Source organism: Giraffa tippelskirchi, chromosome 10, assembly GCF_054371585.1.
Source record: "Giraffa tippelskirchi isolate mGirTip1 chromosome 10, T2T-mGirTip1v1.2.pri, whole genome shotgun sequence".
Taxonomy (NCBI): Eukaryota; Metazoa; Chordata; class Mammalia; order Artiodactyla; family Giraffidae; genus Giraffa; species Giraffa tippelskirchi.
The window spans coordinates 14,460,756-14,480,979 of NC_137284.1; the positions used below are offsets into that span (position 1 = coordinate 14,460,756).

Genomic DNA, 20,224 nt, shown 5'->3' on the forward strand with positions numbered 1-20,224 from the left:
CTCACCTTCAAGAAGTGGAGGGCCATGGCTTGGTAAGGGTCTTGAAATACCCTGAGGCATAAAGAATTGCTATCATTAGTGTAACTGATGCTGAAGCCATAGACCTCCAGGCCCTTTGGTTCCTCCCAGAAAGAAAATCCCAAAGGCGTTGAGCTCTGCTTGGTTGATGTGCTGCAATAGTTAAAAAATAGTAAAATAGGACCGCTACCCATGTTTCCTCGCTTCCTCTCACTCATTTATCTTCCTCCAGAGCACTTATCCTCTGATGCATTTGCTTTTTTGGTTGGTTGGTTGTGTCCATTCCAGGAGAATGGGGGCTTTGCCTTTTTTTGACTATGATGCTGCGTGTGGCATGTGGAATCTTAGTTCCCGGATCAGGGATTGAACCCCAGGCCCTACAGTGGAACCATGGAGTCTTAACCCCCAGACCACCAGGGAAGTCTCACATCTTTTCTTTTCTAAAGTCACTGTTCTGTTCCCGACTCTGAGAACAGACATGCTGTGGAGGCTCTGTACGTACACACCTACAGGATATACATATTCCAGACCCTGTGGAACTTCAGGGCAAAGATTGGCCAAGAGTTACAGGTGTCAGTCTAGTTCCCTGCCTGTCCCTACACCCCAAGTACCTCCTTTGAAACAGGAGAACTCAGGCTGCTCTGGAACCAACATCTCGGGACTCTGTTGAATTATATCCGTTTTGTCACTCCCATCTGCCTGCCTCCATGTCGGTGTAGATTAATTACAACATAATAGAACACACAGAATATAGCATCTTCACAATAGTCCCGTGTCCTTTACAGTCTTACAATCTAATTAAATTGTAGCTTTGAACATGAATTTCTTTAGTTTAAATGCATAAACTAAGCAGACAGACCTCATTTTTTTCAACCTCCCTCTTCTAAAACTAAAAGACCAGCTGATTTCAGCATCCCTGAGTATTGTTAATTACCAGTAGCTGAAATCAATGCACAAGGTTTGTTTAGGAAGCTATTTCCTCCTTAGGTGAATGGCTGAGAATACAATATGTGATCATCAATAATTTGGGATGGGTGTGGATGGAGGCTGAGAAAAGGCTGGAACTTTGCATTGCCTTCCCCTCCCTGTGCAGGAGGCAGAGAATGAAACTTGACTCTGCAAGGAAGACAAAGGTGGAGATGTTTTCCTTGCACACATACATGGTCAACGTGACAAATGCATGGAACATAGGCTTCCTCTCCAGGGATCCCTACCTGCAGTTTGGAGCAAGCTGATGTGCACTCCTTTCACCAAGAAACTGCCCTCCTGAGGAGCTGTGGGGAGGGGCTGGGACTAGGGAGCCCACCAACAAAAAGAATGATGAAGTGGCCCTTTAAATATCAATCTCTGGAGCCCCAAACCCGGTGGATGTTCCCTTAAGTATTCAAATGAGATTGCGGCATCAGATTGGTATGCATTAGGCTGGTTTCAATGAAAATTAACATGTAATTGCTTCAAATGAAGTAAGTGAGGAGGTAATCTGTTCTTAAATTGGATTCCCAGGATTTTGTGGTACCATAATGCAGCTGTGAAATGAAATATATTTTAAGGATGATGTCCTCAAGGGGGTGCAACGGCTAGGAGGGGGAGGAGCGGAGAGAGGAGAACCACTCTCCCCCCAACCAGCCTCACTCCCTCTCAGGCTGGTTCCCCAACTGCCAGGGGGTGAAGAGACTCTCCTCCCCCACCCTTGGGCGGCTCCCCTTTCCCGGCTGCCTTCCCCGTGGGTCCTCTTCCCCCTCTTACAGTGTCAGGAGCTGATTCCTGGTGGCGCTGAACACTCCCGGCCCCATCGCTCTGTGCCCTTCCTTCAGAGCTGGATGGAAGATGCTCATTCTGGTTGCGGTCCCTACTGAGACCCTCCGTCCTGAGGCTTGTGCCACCGGGGTTGGTCGTTTCATCCGGAGCACATAGTGCAGCAGTTGAATCATGGCTCCCTGTCCTCCTGGTGCCTGAATAAGGGGAGGTGATGCTTCACCTCGTGACTGACCCTTCTGATATCAAAGACAGCCTGGAGCAACAGCAGCAGCAGCCACCAGACTCATGACCACGGCCTCCTCTAAAGCCTATGTCCAGCCAGACCAGTCCTCACTCCCATCCACCTCCCCAGCAGCCATGATATGGTCTGCGAAGTCTGGAGATGAGCCTGGGAATAATTAACCTTCTTACCCTCCAGTCAAGATGAGAAGCAACGGGGTGAGGACTCGGTGCAGGTTAATGCATCACATGGTTTGCCTTTGCCGCCTTAGGCTGAAATGGGGTTTTCAGTCCCCCTTTGAAATGAGCCGGTGGTCCTCAGGTCCTGTGGTCTCAGTGCTCTTACCGAAGAGACATCTCTGGTGGGCTCTGGGGGTCTCCTGCACCCAGGCACAGATGGGCAGAGCTGTTAGATGAAATGTATCACCTGTCAGCAGGCAGGCAGAGCTATGGTAAGGCTCATGGTGGTGCTGCTTCTGGGCTGGCTTGAGCTCCCCATCAAGGAGCTTGAGACCAGGCTGGTAGGGCAACTGTTCCTCGGCTCGTGAAGAGATAAGGATTTATAATAGGCTGTATAAAGAATATATGTTTCAATAAAAGAGCCCCCATCCGTGCTACGGAGCAGGGAAATTAACAGGAAACAGGGAAAAATGAGTTTCTGTGGAGTCACGGATGCACCGCGGAACGGGCGCCAGTCTGAGCCTGGCTCGCCTTCCCCCAGTCACAGCTTGGTTTTACAGCTCGGTTGATGATGTTTTTAATTCCTGTCTTTGTTTCTCCCTCTGTTTATGTTGCTATTTTCTTTCTGCACATGTTTGAACAGTTCTGGCTTTAAAGCTGATCAGAGCTAATGGCTTCTTCAGATGTACATGCTGTATTTCTCTCTCAATACGTGTGACCAAGAAAATTTTTGAAAGGACACCAGGCTGGTTCCCTTCTCCCTGGGGACTCCTGGGCTGATGGACCTAGAGAAGATAAAATGCAGCTGAGAGGGAGAGGGAGGAGAGGGAGCCAGACAGCACCTGGCTGAGGACATGTCTCCCTGGAAACGATGGCCTGAGGCCCCTGAGGTTACCCTGGCTATTGGTTTTTATTTCCTACTGTAGGCATGGCCACAAAGTTGCATAGAAAATCAGGGTCTTTGCTGTGGGCAGAAGGGGGACTAGGCTACAGTGTTGATATTTTTATTTGCTGCGTATAGAGAATATAACCTCCGGTTCCTCTTAGGAAGAGAAGTTCTCTACCACTTTAGACAAATCATCTATATGGATTGTTCCCTATCTTTTTTCATCTGGCAATGGGAGGAGACTATTATTTGCTTATCTGCCTAGGGTTCTGCAAAGATTCGCAGTCGTCTCATCTCCCGGCCTCCACCAAGAGGCCTGCCGATCACAACAAAAGAGCTTGGCGTACTTTTCTAAGTTGTGCAGATGCTGTGTCTGCTTTATACTTTATTTGTGCTCAGCCCCACTGCCAGCCCTCAGTAGGATCTGGTGGAGCTGCTCTAAGCTGATCCGGGTTGGGAGAGACTGGATGGAAATGAACATCTTGGTGTGTGTGTGTGTCTATGGTATACACAAGTGCATTAATCTATCCCCTGATGATCTGCCATTTTGTATTAATCACTTTGACACCCTTTTCTGCTGTCAGAATCCATCACATGGCCCCCTGGATGTGCTCTTCTGGTTTCACTCTCTCCAAAATTTGCAGAGTTCGCAGAGAAAAGTAGAAAAGGCCATGCTTGTATTCCCGTTTTAGAGACACAGAAGGAGCGCTCCCTACACGAGCCTGAGGAAGTGTAATTTATCTTCATCACTGGATCGTCCGTGTGATGACATCCACATGCCCTTCTACCCGGGACCTCATTTGCTTTGAATATTAAATCGGGGTCACAGTGTTAATGTCCTGTTCTTAAAACACGAGACAGCATCAAGGTCCAAGTATAAAAAGTAAAATATAAACCCAAATGCATAAAGCCAATGCAGCCGGGGATATTTCAGTCTGACACAGAGAGAGAACAAAATCCAAGTGCTGCCCGCGACTCCCAGGGTCACCAGGGGCTTGAGGAGATGCTCGAGCTGAGGGACCACATGGAAAACACACGGCTCCCTTCATTGACGTAAAAGGACTACAAAGTGTAGAAAATATAAATGAAAAGCTGGTCTGTGGACCTGCCTGGTGGTCCAGTGGTTAAGACTCTGCCTTCCACTGCAAGGGGTGTGTCTTCCATCCTTGACTTGGGAGCTAGGATCCCATACGCCTCATGGCCAGGAAACCAAAACAAAAGCAATGTTGTAACAGATTCGATCAAGACTTTAAAACATGGTCCACAGCAAAATAAATAAATAAATCTTAAAAAAAAAAAAAGCTGGTCCATAGTGAAATCCTGAGGTCCATTCTTCCCACCCCTCCCCCAGCCATACCATCCCTTCCCATCACTCTCTTAAATTCGCCTTCAGAAGCTTTAGTTCTCATTTTGTTCTCCTCCCCTCTGTGTAATCGGTGTCCCCACAAGCTCCGCGGCCCTCTCTTCCAACCAGCAGACTCACCCTTTCTGCTCATCTTCTCTCTCCAAGGAGCCCAGACTGACAATTTTGCCAATAGTTTTTATGCATAGTAACTTAAGTGCATCACTTTCGCACAAACATACTAGCGTTCAAGTTCAATTCTTCTGCTCCTCGCCTTTTGTACCTGGCAAATCTATTCCTCTGACGTGTGTTTAGGAAGATGGCTTCGTTCTATGCCTGTGCCATTAGTGGCAATTGCACAAAGCAGAAACACAAATTACCTGCATTCCGCAGACATCGCTAATAACCTAGACACCATGGGCTGGCATTCAGTGCAGCCCCTGCCTCCTTGCAGGAGCCTGAAAAGAGACACCTGAACCGCCTATTAGTGTGAAATGTAGGTAAAGTGCAGAGGCACGGGAGAGTCTGTTTGCGAGGCTCTGTGTGCCAGGCGCTGGAGGCTCTGTGCCCTTGCCCTGAAGGAGGGCTCTGTAGCCTCTCTGGGGAGATCTGGGGCTGGGGAGATTAGGACCCTGCAGAGGCTGAAAATTCCTATGAAAATAACCCCTGCTGGAAAAGGAGCAGATGAGCCGCCCAACAGAGGGGCCAAGGAGGGCGCTTCCTGGTGTCAGGACCTGGAGAGGCACGCGTGGGTTCCCCACTGCACTGCTCTGGAAGATCCTCTTCCCACTGGTTTTATTTAGGCAACTCTGTAGTCAGCAAATCAGCCTCCCTTGGGGCTGTTCAAGTCAAATCCACAGGGTTTTCATGGGAACAAACACATAACAAAGAACCTGGGCTCCTCCAATGCCACCTATTGTCAGACTTCAGGAATGTGTTAAGGGAAGCCTAAAGGTGAGCCTCACCTGCCTGGGGAGGAACCAAGGGTCCATTTTGTGAATGGGCTCCCCTTCCCTGCCAGCCCTGGGCGGCCAGTACAGACACCAGGAGTCTCAGCAGTGCAGCCTCAAAAGGGAGCAGGGGGGCCCGCCCTGGAGACCCCCTGGTGCTGGGCAGACTGGCCCTTCCCAGGACCTATGCCCCCAGACTCAGCCTTGTGAACTTCCTAGTTGGTATTGCTGTAAAGACACTTCATCTCACCCTGCTCGGACTTACTCCAGGTGTGGGGCTTATCACAGTGCAGCCCAGAACTTGATTCTTGATGCTTATTACACACACACACACACACACACACACACACACACACACACACACACACGCACACACGCACACACGCACACACACATTCATCCAACAGGAAACAAAGAAGAACTCAGAGAACAGAAAACCTGTCTCTCTGTTTTTTTCCCTCTCCCCGTTAAGAAAGCCTCCTCCTTGACAGAGACCGCAAAGAGCTCCTGCCCCTAGAGGTCCAGTCCCCGCCTTATGACTTATTACTTGGCTTTCCTCTTTCCCTTCCAAGCCCCGTCCTGTCAGCCTCCCTGTTTTTCTATCCTGATCACCCCCTTTGCTTCTTTCTGTCTCCTTTTCTCTCGTTTGTAATGAGGCTGCTGGGTACCGGTGGGTCAGTGCTGTGAACCACCAGGGATCAGCATGAGGGCCACAATGACAAGGAGTGAAACAGGTAGATCTCACAGCTTCATGTCAATCGCACTGTCCACGACAGGGACAGCGGGGACGCTGGAGGGCGAGGGTGGTTTGGGGAGAGGGGTGGACCGAAGACTGACTGCATAGTGGGGAGGGGTGCACCTGTGTGCTTCCACACAGATAGGTTCATGGCAACGGATCTGCCATCTCTCCCAAACCAGACGTGTCCCCAGAGGGAGATCCACCCATCTCTGCAAGCTCGGGTGGTGGGGTGTCTGTGTGCCCATGGCACGCATCAGAGACCCCTGCAGCCCTCCTCCTGGAGAGGTCCTGGGACTGGTACTTCTGTAGACAGCGCTGTGTGAACGTGCTGTACGCTGGTCAACAGGTGTCTGCCCACCTTCAGGGGACCAGCCAGCAGAAGCAGCCTCTGAGGCTCAGCCAGAGGCCCTCATCCCACAGGCATTGGCAGGCTGGGTGGGGAAACGATGCGAGCCCACAGAGTCCTCAGAGAGCCACCCGTGACACTTACGTTCCAGACTGAGGCCTCTGTAGGCACCACCCATGCCTTGTTCCAGGGCTCTGCTCTCTCCCCCTCACCCCAGAGGGGACGGGACCTGGCTACAGAGTGCCCGTCTTCTGGAGACAGGCACCAGAGGTCCAGTCCCCGCCTTGTGACTTATTACTTGTGTGACCGTGGGTGATCTGTCAGCTTTGCTTCCTTGCGTGTGAGGTGGAGATGTTGCTGACCGCGGCCTAGCTGAGCAAGTCGACGGAGAGCAGAGTCCTGGTGCCCAGTGCCCGCTGGCCCCCAGGATGTGTTCCCTGCTCTTGCTACTGTACCTTCCTCCCTTCCCCACCCCACCCACCCCCAACTCCCCAACCTGGATGAGCGTCTCTCCATCCCTAGTCTCCATCCCTCCATCCTTCCCGGGCCCTGCCCTGCCTCTGCCCGCAGCCCTAGCGGGCTGGACCACGGGGCATCTCACAGATGCTCTCTGCTTCTCAATATGCTCTCCTGTGGCAGCGACACCCTTTCAGGACACAGATCTGAGCACATTCTTATCCTGTTTGAAACTCTTAGACTCCACATGTCAGATTCCCAATTCCTCAGGGTCAGTGACAGAGAAGACCCTTCATGTTGGTGCCTTTTCTCACCTGTCCTGGTTTTTCATGCACCTGATTTCTGTCCAAATCCTGCCCTCCAGCCACTCTGAGAATCAGTAATGATTCTCAGCTTTATCCATCAGAAAAATTTGTGGAGCTTGTTTGGAATTTGGGCTTGGGGTCTATTTATAAAATACAGTCTTTTGTTAAGAAAGATTCCATAACCGTGTCTGATGTGCCTCATTAATACCACCTCAAACATGCTCTGTCTTGGGCCACACAGCAGGCAGGTGCCTTGTCCTGTTCACCTTTGTGTCCCCAGGCCCTAGCACATTGACTGGTTCACAGCAGGGTTGCAATTTTTTTGGTGACTTATTGATGATTAATAAATGAAGGGTATTTCCCGTGATAGCAGAGAGAATGAGACTAAACCACACACCACATTCACGCACAGGATGCAGGGAAGTAGAAGAGAGTATGGGCTTCTCTAGTAACTCAGCTGGTAAAGAATCCGCCTGCAATGCAGGAGACCCTGGTTCGATTCCCGAGTCGGGAAGATCCCCTGGAAAAGGGATAGCCTACCCACTCTAGTATTCTTGGGCTTTCCTGGTGGCTCAAATGGTAAAGAATCCGCCTGCCATGCTGGGAGACCTGGATTCGATCCTTGACTTGGGAATATCCCCTGGAGGAGGGCATGGGAACCCATTCCAGTATTCTAGCCTGGAGAATCCCCATGGACAGAGGAGCCTGGTGGGCTACACTCCATGGGGTTGCAAAGAGTCGGACATACTGAGCAATTAACCACAAGCACAAGAAGAGAATATAGTGTGCATGTTTGTATGTGTGTGAGAGAGAGACAGAGGGAGAGAGAGGCAGTCTAGCCTCGGGGGATGTGTGGGCTGTTGGCAGAGGGAAGGAACAGACCCAGGAAAGGTGTGACATCACATGTTATAAGCACTGTGAGTCTTCATAGGCACCACTGTATGATGGGGGTGGGAGATGCATTTCAGTGGGGGTCTGGCCATCTGTGTGTGTCAGTGAATGTATGTGGATGGGAACAGGAGGACCAGGACAAACAGCCAAGGGGAAGAGCCTCCTGCATCCGTCAGTTCTTTCCAGAAGAAGTCTGGTGGATGGGATCTGTAGGTGCGACAGCAGAGCCGCAGCCCAGCTGTGGCCGGTGACTTCTCCATGGTGAGGTGGCAGGTGCAGGGAGAGAGCCCCGGGTGGGGGGTGCCAGGACACCTGCGCCAGCCACTCGCCCCTGGAGATGGAGCTGGCTCCTTCTTTTATTCCTTCCACCACCCCTTATCCTCTGTGATAGATGGGGCCGAGCCGTTTGCGGTGTGCAGAGGCTGACAAAATGCGGCGATCAGATTGGAAATCAAAGCTCTCCCAGGGCTGGCTGGCCGGGTGCCTGCCTTCCTGCTACCTCCCGCAGTGGGCGCAGCAGAGGGATGAAGCAGAGGGATGAAGCAGCTGCTGCCGTTTTCCCCCAGGAGTTGTTTGGGGTTTTACTTTTATTTCTCCCAAGACAGAGTTGCTGGAGAGGGTAGCCAAGGCCGCCAAAGAAAGGAAAGGAGACAGAAGGCGAGCATTGGAATGCACGGGAGAAAGAGCCATGTACGTGGGGAGGGGAGAGGAGACAGGCAGCTGAGGGAAACCTTTGTCCCTGCCTTGTTTTCTGTGTTCTCTGATTTCCACCTGGCCTCCTATCTTTTTCCCAGCTGCCCTGCCGCTGTCGTCAGATGTGCTGCCTGCACTCTGCAAAGCATGGTTTAGCGCACAGGGTGTGATGGAAATGATTCATGGGTTCTGCTCCCTGGAATGGCTGGGAAACTGAGGCAGGACACATTCAGGGCTCTTTAACTGAATCCTCTTTGGTCCCACCTACTCCCTGTCTTTGGTTTCAGAAAGTATCCATCCTCACATTCTCCTTACAGGATGGAAGGATTGATTCATGTCTCTGCTTCTCTGACCCCTTCTCCCAGCACGCCTCGTGCCTGGAACTGCCCCACAGGGTCCCCAACCTAAGTGTTATGGGTTGACTCTGCCCTCTGCTGGATCAAAAGGTGGAAATGAGGCAGAAAAGGGGAATCCTTCCAGAAAACACACGCTGGCATGCTTCCCAGGAAAGTCTTTGGTTAAAGCAACCCAAACCCTAAATGAATACAGCTCAATATGTCTGTGATGTATTAATACCCTGATAAGCCAGTCAGAATAGGTTTCCAAATAGACCTGTTACATAAGAGGCAATAAATACTGTCTCTCTTCTCTCCACGCTCATGCACAGAGAAGGGCCTTTGTGCAGGATCATCCTGGGGCCTTGGAGACAGAGTCCTGGAGATTCTGACCTCCTGACTGCGGGAGTGGGATGGGGGTGGGGTGGGGTCCTGAATCCTATAATGTAGGTCTCCCGTGACACCCACACCAGGCAATCCTGCCCTTTGCTCACTGCTTAATGACTTTCTATTTTGTTTTACAACCTACAATCTGCTGCCTGTCCCGGTCAACAGTATCTCTCTTTCCTGCTGCTGCTGCTGCCTCGGATGCTTTTATGGCCATCGATTCCCTCCACTGGTTCCCCAAAGAGGTTCTTTTCCTTGAGCCAGAGCGTCATTCCGGCGGATTACAGTGCCTGCCACTCTGCACTCCGATTTATTGCCATCCTGGGCTTTATTCTCCCCTACACTTGCAGCCAAGCCTCATACATTTCGTTTTCTGGGGCAAGCAGAATGCAGGAAGTTGCTATTAATAGGAGAAAGAATGTCATCCCGGCAGGGTTAGTGATGTCTGCCTTTATGGTCTGCAGTTCCAGAGCCTAGCTGTGGCCCGAGTGCTGCTCTTCTCCCCAGAAGTGATGAACCTAGTAGGAATCTCCCTTAGGAATTGACCCTCTGAAAGCTTGACACTCTTTTCAAGCTTTAGTGGACAAATGGTGTTCTTGTTTTGGGGCAAACTCGGCCATACGTCCTACAGTTTCTCCTGCTTGTGACCAGCAGTTTGCATCTAGAGGGAGGACTGGACAGAGTTGTAGGTGAGGTCTGAGTGCAGAGGGCTGGGCACGAGGGAGATGGAGAGGAGGCAGGCACAGCACATGACATGTCAACTCCCCTTAGGATGGCTTTGCAGGTTTCCCAGACACTAATGTATGTGAATCCAATTGAAGTCACTCTATGGGTTATATTTACTTTGATAAACATGTTTACTAATCACTTATCACAAATCAAATAGTAGAGCAATTTCTAAACAGTGTCCCACAGATAATAAATGTATTTTGCCTATGAATGCAAAATGTTACATCTCAGCTGTTTGTTGCAAGTCTGGCTCACTCTCTCCCAAGTAGAATTTAGAAACTGGCCAGGGGCTGCAGAGAGCAAAAGGGCAGCAGCTACCCCTCCACGGAACTTCCTCAGCTCCTGTGGACTGCCCCCAGGCTGTGTAGACTTCAGCTCCTTCATACAGGAACAGGAGCCACACAAAAACCTCCCAGTGGGTTACACTTGTGGGTGTAGTTCACCTAATCTAACTGACTAGCCAGGAGACCCCACAGAGACAGCTGATGAGGTTGGAGACCACCAAGGACTGTGTTGGGATTTTTTCCTGGCATGGGCTCAAGCTGATGGGCACAGAAGCCTTCTCTTTACAAAACGTTCCCAGAAAAGTACAATTTGCCAAAGCAGTGTTGCTGGGGGACGGGGTGGCTGAGATAGCATCCGTTTGGTCATGTATTCTTTTTTTTAAACGTTATTGAAGTACAGTTGATTACAATGTGTTAATTTCTCCTATACAGCAAATATATATATATATGTGTGTATATATATATATATATATATATAAAACTGAAGGAAGACAAGATGGTTGGCTAAGCATCAATGATTCAATAGACCTGAACTTGAGCAAACTCTAGGGAGCAGTGAGGGACAGGGAGGCCTGGCATCCTGCAGTCCATGAAGCTGCAAAGAGTCAGGCATGACTTAGAGACTGAAAAACAACAACAACATATATATATATATATATATATATATACACATATATGTGTGTGTGTGTGTGTGTGTGTGTGTGTGTGTGTACACATAAGGCTTCCCTGATAGCTCGGTCGAAAATCTCCTGGAGAAGGAAATGGCAACCCACTCCAGTATTCTTGTCTCAAAAACCCCTGGACAGAGGAGCCTGGTGGGCTACAATCCATGGGGTCACAAAGAGTTGGACAAGACTGAGAAACTAACATACATTAAAAAAATATATATATATATATATAATTTTTCTTATTCTTTTCCATTATGATTTGTCATAGAATATTTAATATGGTTCCTTGTGCTATACAGTGTAGTTCATATAGTCTATATATAATTGTTGTTCATATAGTCTATATATAATAGTTTGCCTCTGCTAATCCCAAACTCCCATTCTTTCCCTACCCTCCCTGCCCCTTGGGAATAACAAATCTGTTCTTTATGTCTGTGAGTCTGTTTTTGTTACATACGTATGCGGATTTGTATTGTGTTTTTTATTATTTAAAAAATATATTTATGTATTTATTTGGCTGCCTTGGGTCTTAGTTGCAGCACATGGGAACTTCATTGCATCATGTGGGATCTTGCATTATGGTGTGCCCGAGTTGTGGCACTTGGGCTCTGGAGAGCTCGGACTCAGTAGTTGCGGCACATGAATTCAGTTGTTCCATGGCATGTGGGATTTTAGTTCCCTGACTAGGGATCAAACCCATGTCACCACATTCCAAGGTGGATTCTCAATCGCTGGACCACCAGACTCTACATTTAAGTGATATCATATGGGATTTCTTTTTGTCTGTCTGACTTAGTATGATAATCACTAGGCCCATCTATATTGCTGCAAATGGCTTTATTTCACCCTTTTTGTGGCTGAGTAATATTTTGTTGCATGTGCATACCACAGCTTCGTCCATTCATTTGTGGATGGACATTTAGGTTGCTTCTGTGTCTTGTGTTTGCCCACATATTCTAAAAGAGAAGTTTGGAGGTGGTCATGGAGGGACTTGGTGTCTAAAATGATGTGCATTTCTCAAAAGGGTGACACTATATAATGCACATGATTGTGTGAGAAACATTGTTGTCGTTAGGTCTCTAACGAGTGTTTTAGAGCCAACATGGAAGGTACTCTTGCGGCCTCCTGCATGAGTACTGGAGAAGGCAATGGCACCCCACTCCAGTACTCTTGCCTGGGAAACCCCATGGACAGAGGAGCCTGGTAGGCTGCAGCCCATGTGGTCGCGAAGAGTCAGACACGACTGAGCAACTTCACTTTCACTTTTCACTTTCACGCACTGGAGGAGGAAATGGCAACCCACTCCAGTATTCTTGCCTGGAGAATCCCAGGGATGGAGGGGCCTGGTGGGTTGCCGTCTACAGGGTCGCACAGAGTCGGACACGACTGAAGCGACTTAACAGCAGCAGCAGCATGAATACTGATCAGACTATTGGACTTCACCTCCAGGAAGATAACAGAGTGGCTGCAGACAGAGCCTGGAGCCTGAGTCCAGCTTTGTGGTTTCCCAGTGACTCTGGGAAACTTGACCCATCGCTTAGACCCTGTGGGTTCCTAGTCTTATTCTGAAGACAGGAGAAATATATTTTTAGACGAAATTCCTAAATACAGACCTTGGTGGTGGAGGGGGATGTGGTTTCCCATGCCTACCTAGAAGCAAGGCTAGCTTTAGATCAATCTACAACGTCCTGTCTGCTCCCACTCAAAATCATGGAAGAGAGAATTGCTAAGAAATTAAAATTGGACTTCTGTTATTATCATCCTTGTTTTTCTTTAGCACAGATGCAATCGCTGCCTCCCCGCACCAATCATTCCAAATTGGCACGTTCCTCACTCTACAGAAAGGCAAGGGTGAAGGATGTAAAGAATATGGGAGGTACCACATCCCTGGAAGCAGTGAACGATGCTCAGACAGCAGTGTGACTGCTTCCCGCGCCCTCCTCTACTCCACTCCCTCTTCCTAAATTTTCTAAGCAATTTGGCCCAGGTTTTTCGTTGAGAATAATCTTCAACCCTGCAGGTAACTATATTGCAACCCTCTTTCTCCCTGGGTGTTCTTCTGATCACTGAACACTTTAAACTGGTTATAATGAAGCTGAAACTGCCAAAGTGCATCCTGTTAGGACTCTGGGAGTACAGATGTGTGTTAGCACCACATTCTCAGTAGGAGAAAGAAGCCCAGGGGTGACCAAGAAGAGGGGCTTACCCTGCAAGGCGGGACTCCTGCATCTGAAATCCATTCACTAGTGGGGAAAGAGACAAAGGGGAGACTTGACCAGCTTTGTTGAGGAGATGCTAGAAAACACTGTATCGGACATAGAAAGCCACAAGTTCGGGGAGCCTGGAAGGTCTCCAAGTGGGACGAAGGAGATCTGTGCTTTCATCCCCTGACTTGGTGATTCTCTGATAATTACCACTGAAGGAGCCATCATGTTGCTGATTTTACTTAATGTGCTTAGATTCTAATTAATATTATTGGATTCTTCTTAGAAGTGAAACTAAACATGCTTGTTTGCTCTTATATCCTTCTTTCTCTCAAGAATTTGCATAAGGAGTGAAGGCATGTTGGAATTTATTGCATTTCAGCAATTGGCATTTTTGCCTTCCCAGTTTCACTCCACTTTCTGTTCTAACCTGCTAACCTTTCCTTTCTCTGTTCACCTGGGCGAGGAGAGGACAGTTATGGGTGTCAGACAGGCCTGCCTGTCAGAGACCAGGATGCAGTGATGGGAGCCCAGGCAGGGAACTGGGAAATCCCGCGGTGCTGAGGTTCCTGCAGAGACAGCTTGTCTTGTGCAGGTGAGGAAACTGAGGGTCACAGAGGTGAAGCGACTCACCTGTGATCACAGGTTTTAGGTTCCTGTGTCTGAGGGTAGAGATTTGTCTCTGCCTCCGGCCTCGTTTTGATAATTCCATAAGATACAATTATACGTGAAAGGATTTTGCCTGCTATCGTGTATCAGAAAGTTTGAGCTGTTATTTTTCTGGTTAACTAATAAAAACAACCCCAAACTCCCATGAAATGTTTCCTGCATCCTCCTGTCTCATGTTTTGAGCTTTCACGGAGCCTGAATTGTGCCATGATGACTCCTGGTGGCTTGCCATGTGCCACGTGGGGCAGGCTCCTGAGTCTCCATGGAGGACAGTTGGAGAGACTCTGTGTTTGGGGTGTGCCTGAGGCCAGCCTGATCTCAGAGGAGCCTGGTTTGGGGTGGAGTGTGTCTGCCATATGCCTTCCCTCTGGACATTCACTAACTGGGGGTGAGGATGGACGAGGTGCCATGCTGAGCACAACTGGGCCAGGGGGGTAAATAAAGAAAATGCATGAACTCTGCTTTCACAGTGGCCATGTGGCCTAGGCAGTGACAGAGGTGACAACGGATACAGGTATTGCAGGGTGGTGGATGTCAGCACAGGCGTGGCAGGTGGGAAGGAAGGTGCGTGTGGGGAGGAGGTGGGGAGAGGTGCTCTAGGCAGACAGATGGGGCAGTGTGGGATGTGGAAACTGTGAGAAACTCACAAACACACTCTGAGATATGGCTTCTGTGTAAGGTGATGGGTCTGGATGAGGCTGGGGCGTCCTGGTGAACTGTTCTGAAATGTCATACTGAGGAATCTGGGCACCACTGGAGGCTTGGGAACAAATGAGTCTCAAACAGTTTTACTAGAAAGGTCCTTCCAGCAGAAAGGGAGGCTGGAGGCCAGAGGTCAGTTAGGAGAGGCCAGTGTGGCTGCCACCCAGGGGGATGAGATGGGAGTCTCCCCACCCATCCCATTGCCTGGATTTCAGAAGGAGGTCAACTTGAGTGAGCTTTGGGATGATTTGAGCTGCTGTTGAAGGGTCAAGATCAGGGGGTAATTTATGCAGGAAAAGACAGAGCTCTTCTCCAGCCCAGTGAGAATCCCTTCCTACAGAGACCAGCTAATAGAGAGTTTCACTAAAGGCACCGGGGGATGCTGTGAAGGACTTGCATAATCACTTGCCCGGTGTTGGTTGAAGGAAATTACTCCGGTTGGATCAGCTGATGTAGCTCCAGCCACATGAGGGCTGACTCCATGGCTGCATCTTTTCTTCTGAGTGCCCGCCGCCTCCCCTTCCAGCCACCCTCACCCTCCAGGATCCTTCCTGCTCTTCCTGCTGCTTGGGGAGGTGGCCAGAGGGGTGGAGAGCATCCCTCTGTGCAAGGCTCCCTGCTTTTGGTTCAGGACTGGGCTTTGTGCTTTCAGAGTTAAGATTGTGTCCATCTTTTTCAAGCCTGTCTGGTGTCTATTACTGAATTGTCCATGCCGGTCCCCCGCTTCCTTTCTTTTAAGCAGTTGTTATCTTCTTTGTAGGATAAGCTCCTAAAATATAGATAGTAGGGAACATGTTTTGTTCTAAAAAGTGAGCAGAGCATCCCCACAGGCATAGAAGCACAGTAAATAGCTGTTTAATGCTGAGCGTGAGCTGTTTAATGCTGAGGCATGGATTTGGTGACTTGGAAAATCATACTGAAGAGAGGGGTGTGTGTGTTCACACACAAGGTTTTAAACATCAGTACCTCCCTGTTCTCGAGTTCTTTCTACTTTCAGGTATGCTGTATACTTTCAGGTACAACATATGTTGTATGTTTCTTTGAACCTTGGATGGCCTTGAGGATTGAGTGGGCAGATAAGTTTTTCCCCATTTGACACATAGGAAAACCGAATCGCAGAAAGGGTGAGGACCCAGGCTTGTCACAGCAGATGAGATAAGAAGACAAGGACCCAGCTGGCTCGACTCTGGAAGTCAGACCAGAAGCTTGGGGCTTGGCCGCTGCTTCTCTTCACTATGAACTGGGAACTGAGGTTCCATCAGATAAAATACACCAGTGTCTGGCACCCTCCAGATAAGAGAGATCTTAAAATCCAAGTAATACCTGGTCCATTGTCAAGCTTTCAGAACGCTCGGTGCACAATCTTTCTTTGAATCCACCAACCCCAGAAAACACGGTTGTTTTATGTCAAGTTAAGGAATCAGGAGATGCAAGTTCCCATCCCTAACCTTTTTTTTAAAAAAATTTCTATTGGAGTAGAGTTGCTTTACAATGTGTTAGTTTCTGCTGTATAGCAAAGTGAATCAGCCATACGTATACATATATCCCCTCCTTTTTGGATTTTCCTCCCCATTTAGATCACCACAGAGCACTGAGTAGAGTTCCTTGTGCTGTACAGCAGGTTCTCATTAGTTATTTATTTTATACATAGTAGTGTATATATGTCAGTCCCAATCTCCCAATCCATCTTACCTTGCAAGTCTTTTTTGAACTAAATAGCTACATAGTCATAGGCTTAAGAGGGACATATATGTGTGTCTCAATATCTCCAGGGTCTGTATCTATAGGTGACTTCTCAGGCCCCTCCAAGCACCAAATATACACCTTCTGCAAAGTTCTCAGTAAAACACCTTCCCTGCACATAGACGCAGCACATAGACCTATTTATTTTCTGTGCAACCCTGCATACTATCCTCTCATAAAATGCCCACGATTGATTATAATCTGTCTCAGCTTCTCTTTGGCAGAGCAGAATATTTGTGTCTGTCTTATTCATCCTATGCGGCATCACTTAAACGCCCAACACACTGCATGGTCCATACGAGGTCCTCACTGAACACTTGTCAAGCAAGTGAAGAATTTGATAAACTCCTAACCCTAACCCTAACCCATAGCCCCGTGGCCATGGCCCCATCTCTGGACGCTGTTTTCTTCCCATGGAGGCAACTCCCCTTCCCTGTGCTCCTGTGTGTGTGTGCTTAGTTCAAGGTGAGCTCAGAACTCACTGTCCTGCCCTGAGATTCCCAGTCCACGTACCCTTCCCACCTCCAGGCAGCTGACACCCCCACCAGGAGGCCCTTCTTGTGCTTGGACCTGGCTGGATTGACCCTTTGCCCCATGGTGTCAGCGCCCCTGGGTGGCCCCTGCCCACCCCGCCCACTTGTCTGGCTGCCAGCTCTTCTTAGCACCTCCCAGAGCAGGACCTTGTTGCCCACACCCTCACACCCCACGCTGGTTCCTCTCTGCAGCCTCCCAAGCATTTCATGCAGCATTTCTCATGGGGTCTCCTCCCGACTGCAAAACGTTTGTAAGAATTACAAACAGGATTGTCTTAGTTCTGGAGCCCCAGAAGCTGGCCCTGAGAGGCATATTTGTGTGAAAGTGACATATTAAGGGCTTGTTCCCCGGAGATACCACAGAAGGAGTGGGGGTGGGGTAGCCAGGAAGGGCAGGTGTCCCCAAAGGGGGCTCCCAGGGGACCTGCTCCTGCCACCGGCGCACCACTGCTGCCCTGGGGACACACACCCCTCCCTGAGCACCTTGGCCCCTGGGAGTGGGTGCGGGGGGGCACCCGCAGTCTAAGGCAGCCTCTGGGGAGAGGCAGGTGTTGCCTCTTTAGAAGAGAAGTGCAGAACCAGGGCGAGGGCACAGGCAAACACAAGGGCCCCAGGGGGCTGGGCCGACAGACTGCAGCCATGCGCTGCACAGGTGGGGACACCCTGTGGACGGGGGACTGGGACTCGCGCCCGGCTTCCTGCCTCCCTGGTCCAAGTGCTGTTCTGTCTCCTCAGCCTTGAGCTTCTCCCCAGCTGGTGGTTCGAGTCCTCACCATAGGTCATCCTGACTGGTGATAGGAGGGCATTGGAGGCAGGATCCAGGCCTAGGGGAGGGATTCCAAGTGTGTCCAAACAAGGAGCTGGAGCTGAAACTCGCCCCAGAGATGGGGCCAGCATGGCACATATGCTGTTTCGTCTGAGGCTGACTCCCACGCAGAGTGCCAGGCTGGCGCGTCTTCCCCAGCCACCCCCAGCTCTGGGCTCAGGAACACTGGGGACTTCCAGACCTGTTTCCAGCATGTTAGGGCACCGTGGTACACACCGTCCCTCCCCACCCCCATATAACTGAGCAAGTCTTGGTTTTCCAAGTTTACCTGTGAACAGTGTGAGCTTGGACCAAAATTAGCGCATCCTCCTGCTGCTCTCCTGCCAGCTGGTCCACCATCTCCAGGATGAAGCTCCATCTCAGGTGTGGGCTCTACACAGTCTGGCTGTCAGGACAGGATGGCTGGCAGGATCAGAGACTCAGATGAGAAGAAGCAGATTCATTTGCCTCTGGGGATCTGGCCCCTCCTCCCAGGGCAGGCCACCCTCGGAGAAGGGGGCGAGGCTTAGGCTTGGTGCCTCTGTGGCTTAGTGGCCCTTGATGACTTTTTCAGGTGGCCATTGCAGAGCTCTTCAGTTTGGGTCTCTAGTCTTTCCTATCTTCAGGAGAAAGGAGGCAGTCTGTCACGTGGCTTGCTGCCTTAGTTTCTGTAGGGAAAAGATGGCATGCTCAAGCTAGGCAATTTGAGGAGAGTTTAATAAAGTGAATGTTTACAAAGGTGCAGCCAGAGTGCGGAAAAGACCACAAAGGTTAGTTAGGACCCCCAGGCACAAACAGGGTGGGAGGCGGGGTTGGCTGATACCTCCAGGTCTCGAATGGTGAAAGGAGGAGGTCGAAGATCTTACCAGGGACAGAGGCCCCTGGCCAGGGCTTGTGACCTCTGATAGGAATGTGGACGGCTGGTGGTAACCGCACCCCTGCCCATCAACTGACCCAACAGGAGGTCGGAGATCAGGAAACAGTTGATGTGACCCACACTAGTCAGTCTGCAGTGGATGGAGGGGACACAGAAAAAGCAGAACACTCGCTCACTGGCTTCATCTCACCTACCTTTTCTGCCAAAACCTGATGCTCCTTACAGGCCAAATGTCCATCCTTCTGCTAACACACTGGTGTCTTTCCACAGCTCCGCTGTGCTTTGTCATGCTGTTTTCTCTACCTGAAATGCTGTGCCTTGCTCTGTTCTCTTTAGCAAGCTCCTTCCAACCTCAAAGGCCACCTTAACGCTCACAAGACCCAGATTGCCTTGAAAATAGCCCAAAATCCTTGGAATAGAGAGACACATATTGTCTGCCCCCTCCCCCCACCCATATTACAGATAGACTGAGGATGGATGGTCTTTAGAAGCACATGTCTTTTTTTTTCCTCCGGAAGGCAAAAACAGTAGCGGTTGAGAGACGTGAGGCCAGTGTGAACTGTGAGTTCAGTATGTGTGTCTGTAGGTGACCCAAGCCAATTTCATACAAGTCTATATTCCAGTAGGGTCAAACTTGGGCTTCCCTGATGGCTCAGTGGGTAAAGACTCCGCCTGCAGTGCGGGAGACCTGGGTTCGATCCCTGGGTTGGAAAGATCTCCCTGTAGGAGAGCATGACAATCCACTCCAGTATCCTTGCCTAGAGAATCCCATGGACAGAGGAGCCTGGTGGGCTACAGTCCAAAGGATCACAAAGAGTTGGACACGACTGTGAAACTAAGTACACACACACAGGGTCAAAATTAGCAACCCCCCTTGCCCCTACAGTAAAAAGCTAAGGTGCCAGCTGTTTTTTGTTGAATTTTCAGCAGGTCGGTGATGGAGCATCCTGGTTTGTCTGTTGGTTGGTGTCCTGCAGAAGCGGACGTGGGAGATGCACAGGCCAGCTGCACATAGCTCGCTGTTGGTATTTCTAGGCCCTCCTCCTTGTGATGCTTTGCTCTGAAGCTTGAAGGGAGGTGCCAGGCACAAGCTCAGAGGAACCAGACTTAGGGGGCAGCCAGACCATTTCTGCGAGATAAGAGGAGATTATAATCAGGTGCTGTGAAGGGCAGAAGCACTTACTTTGCTGTAGGCTCAAATGCTGCTGGAGTTGTGTTGCTTTTCAAAGGCAGTTAAAGGGCCATTTGAGAGAAGGGACGGGTAGATTACCCACTGTCCAGGCCCATTATAGTCCTCGGATCTTCAGGCAGGTGTGTTTAAGAAAGGCCAAGCCAGAATTGTTCTGTATTTCTTCAGTAATCTTTCTCTTTATTTCAACACTTTTTTTGTCTGTCTTTGGAAGGTGCCAAGCAGATCTTTCTGTACTATTTTTCTTCCAGCTTCCAGGTTCCTATTGCTCTCTCTGTCTCTTTTCCTCCTTTCCTCCCAAATCCAGGAGGAGCTT

At 49.7% G+C, this 20,224-nt stretch overlaps 1 protein-coding gene across 4 annotated transcripts in view; it reads left to right on the forward strand.

Annotated features, from left to right (window-relative positions):
- NTM (neurotrimin) overlaps positions 1 to 20,224 on the forward strand; it is a 961,781-nt gene that overhangs the window by 757,981 nt on the left and 183,576 nt on the right. The gene's annotated exons all lie outside the window — the stretch shown is intronic.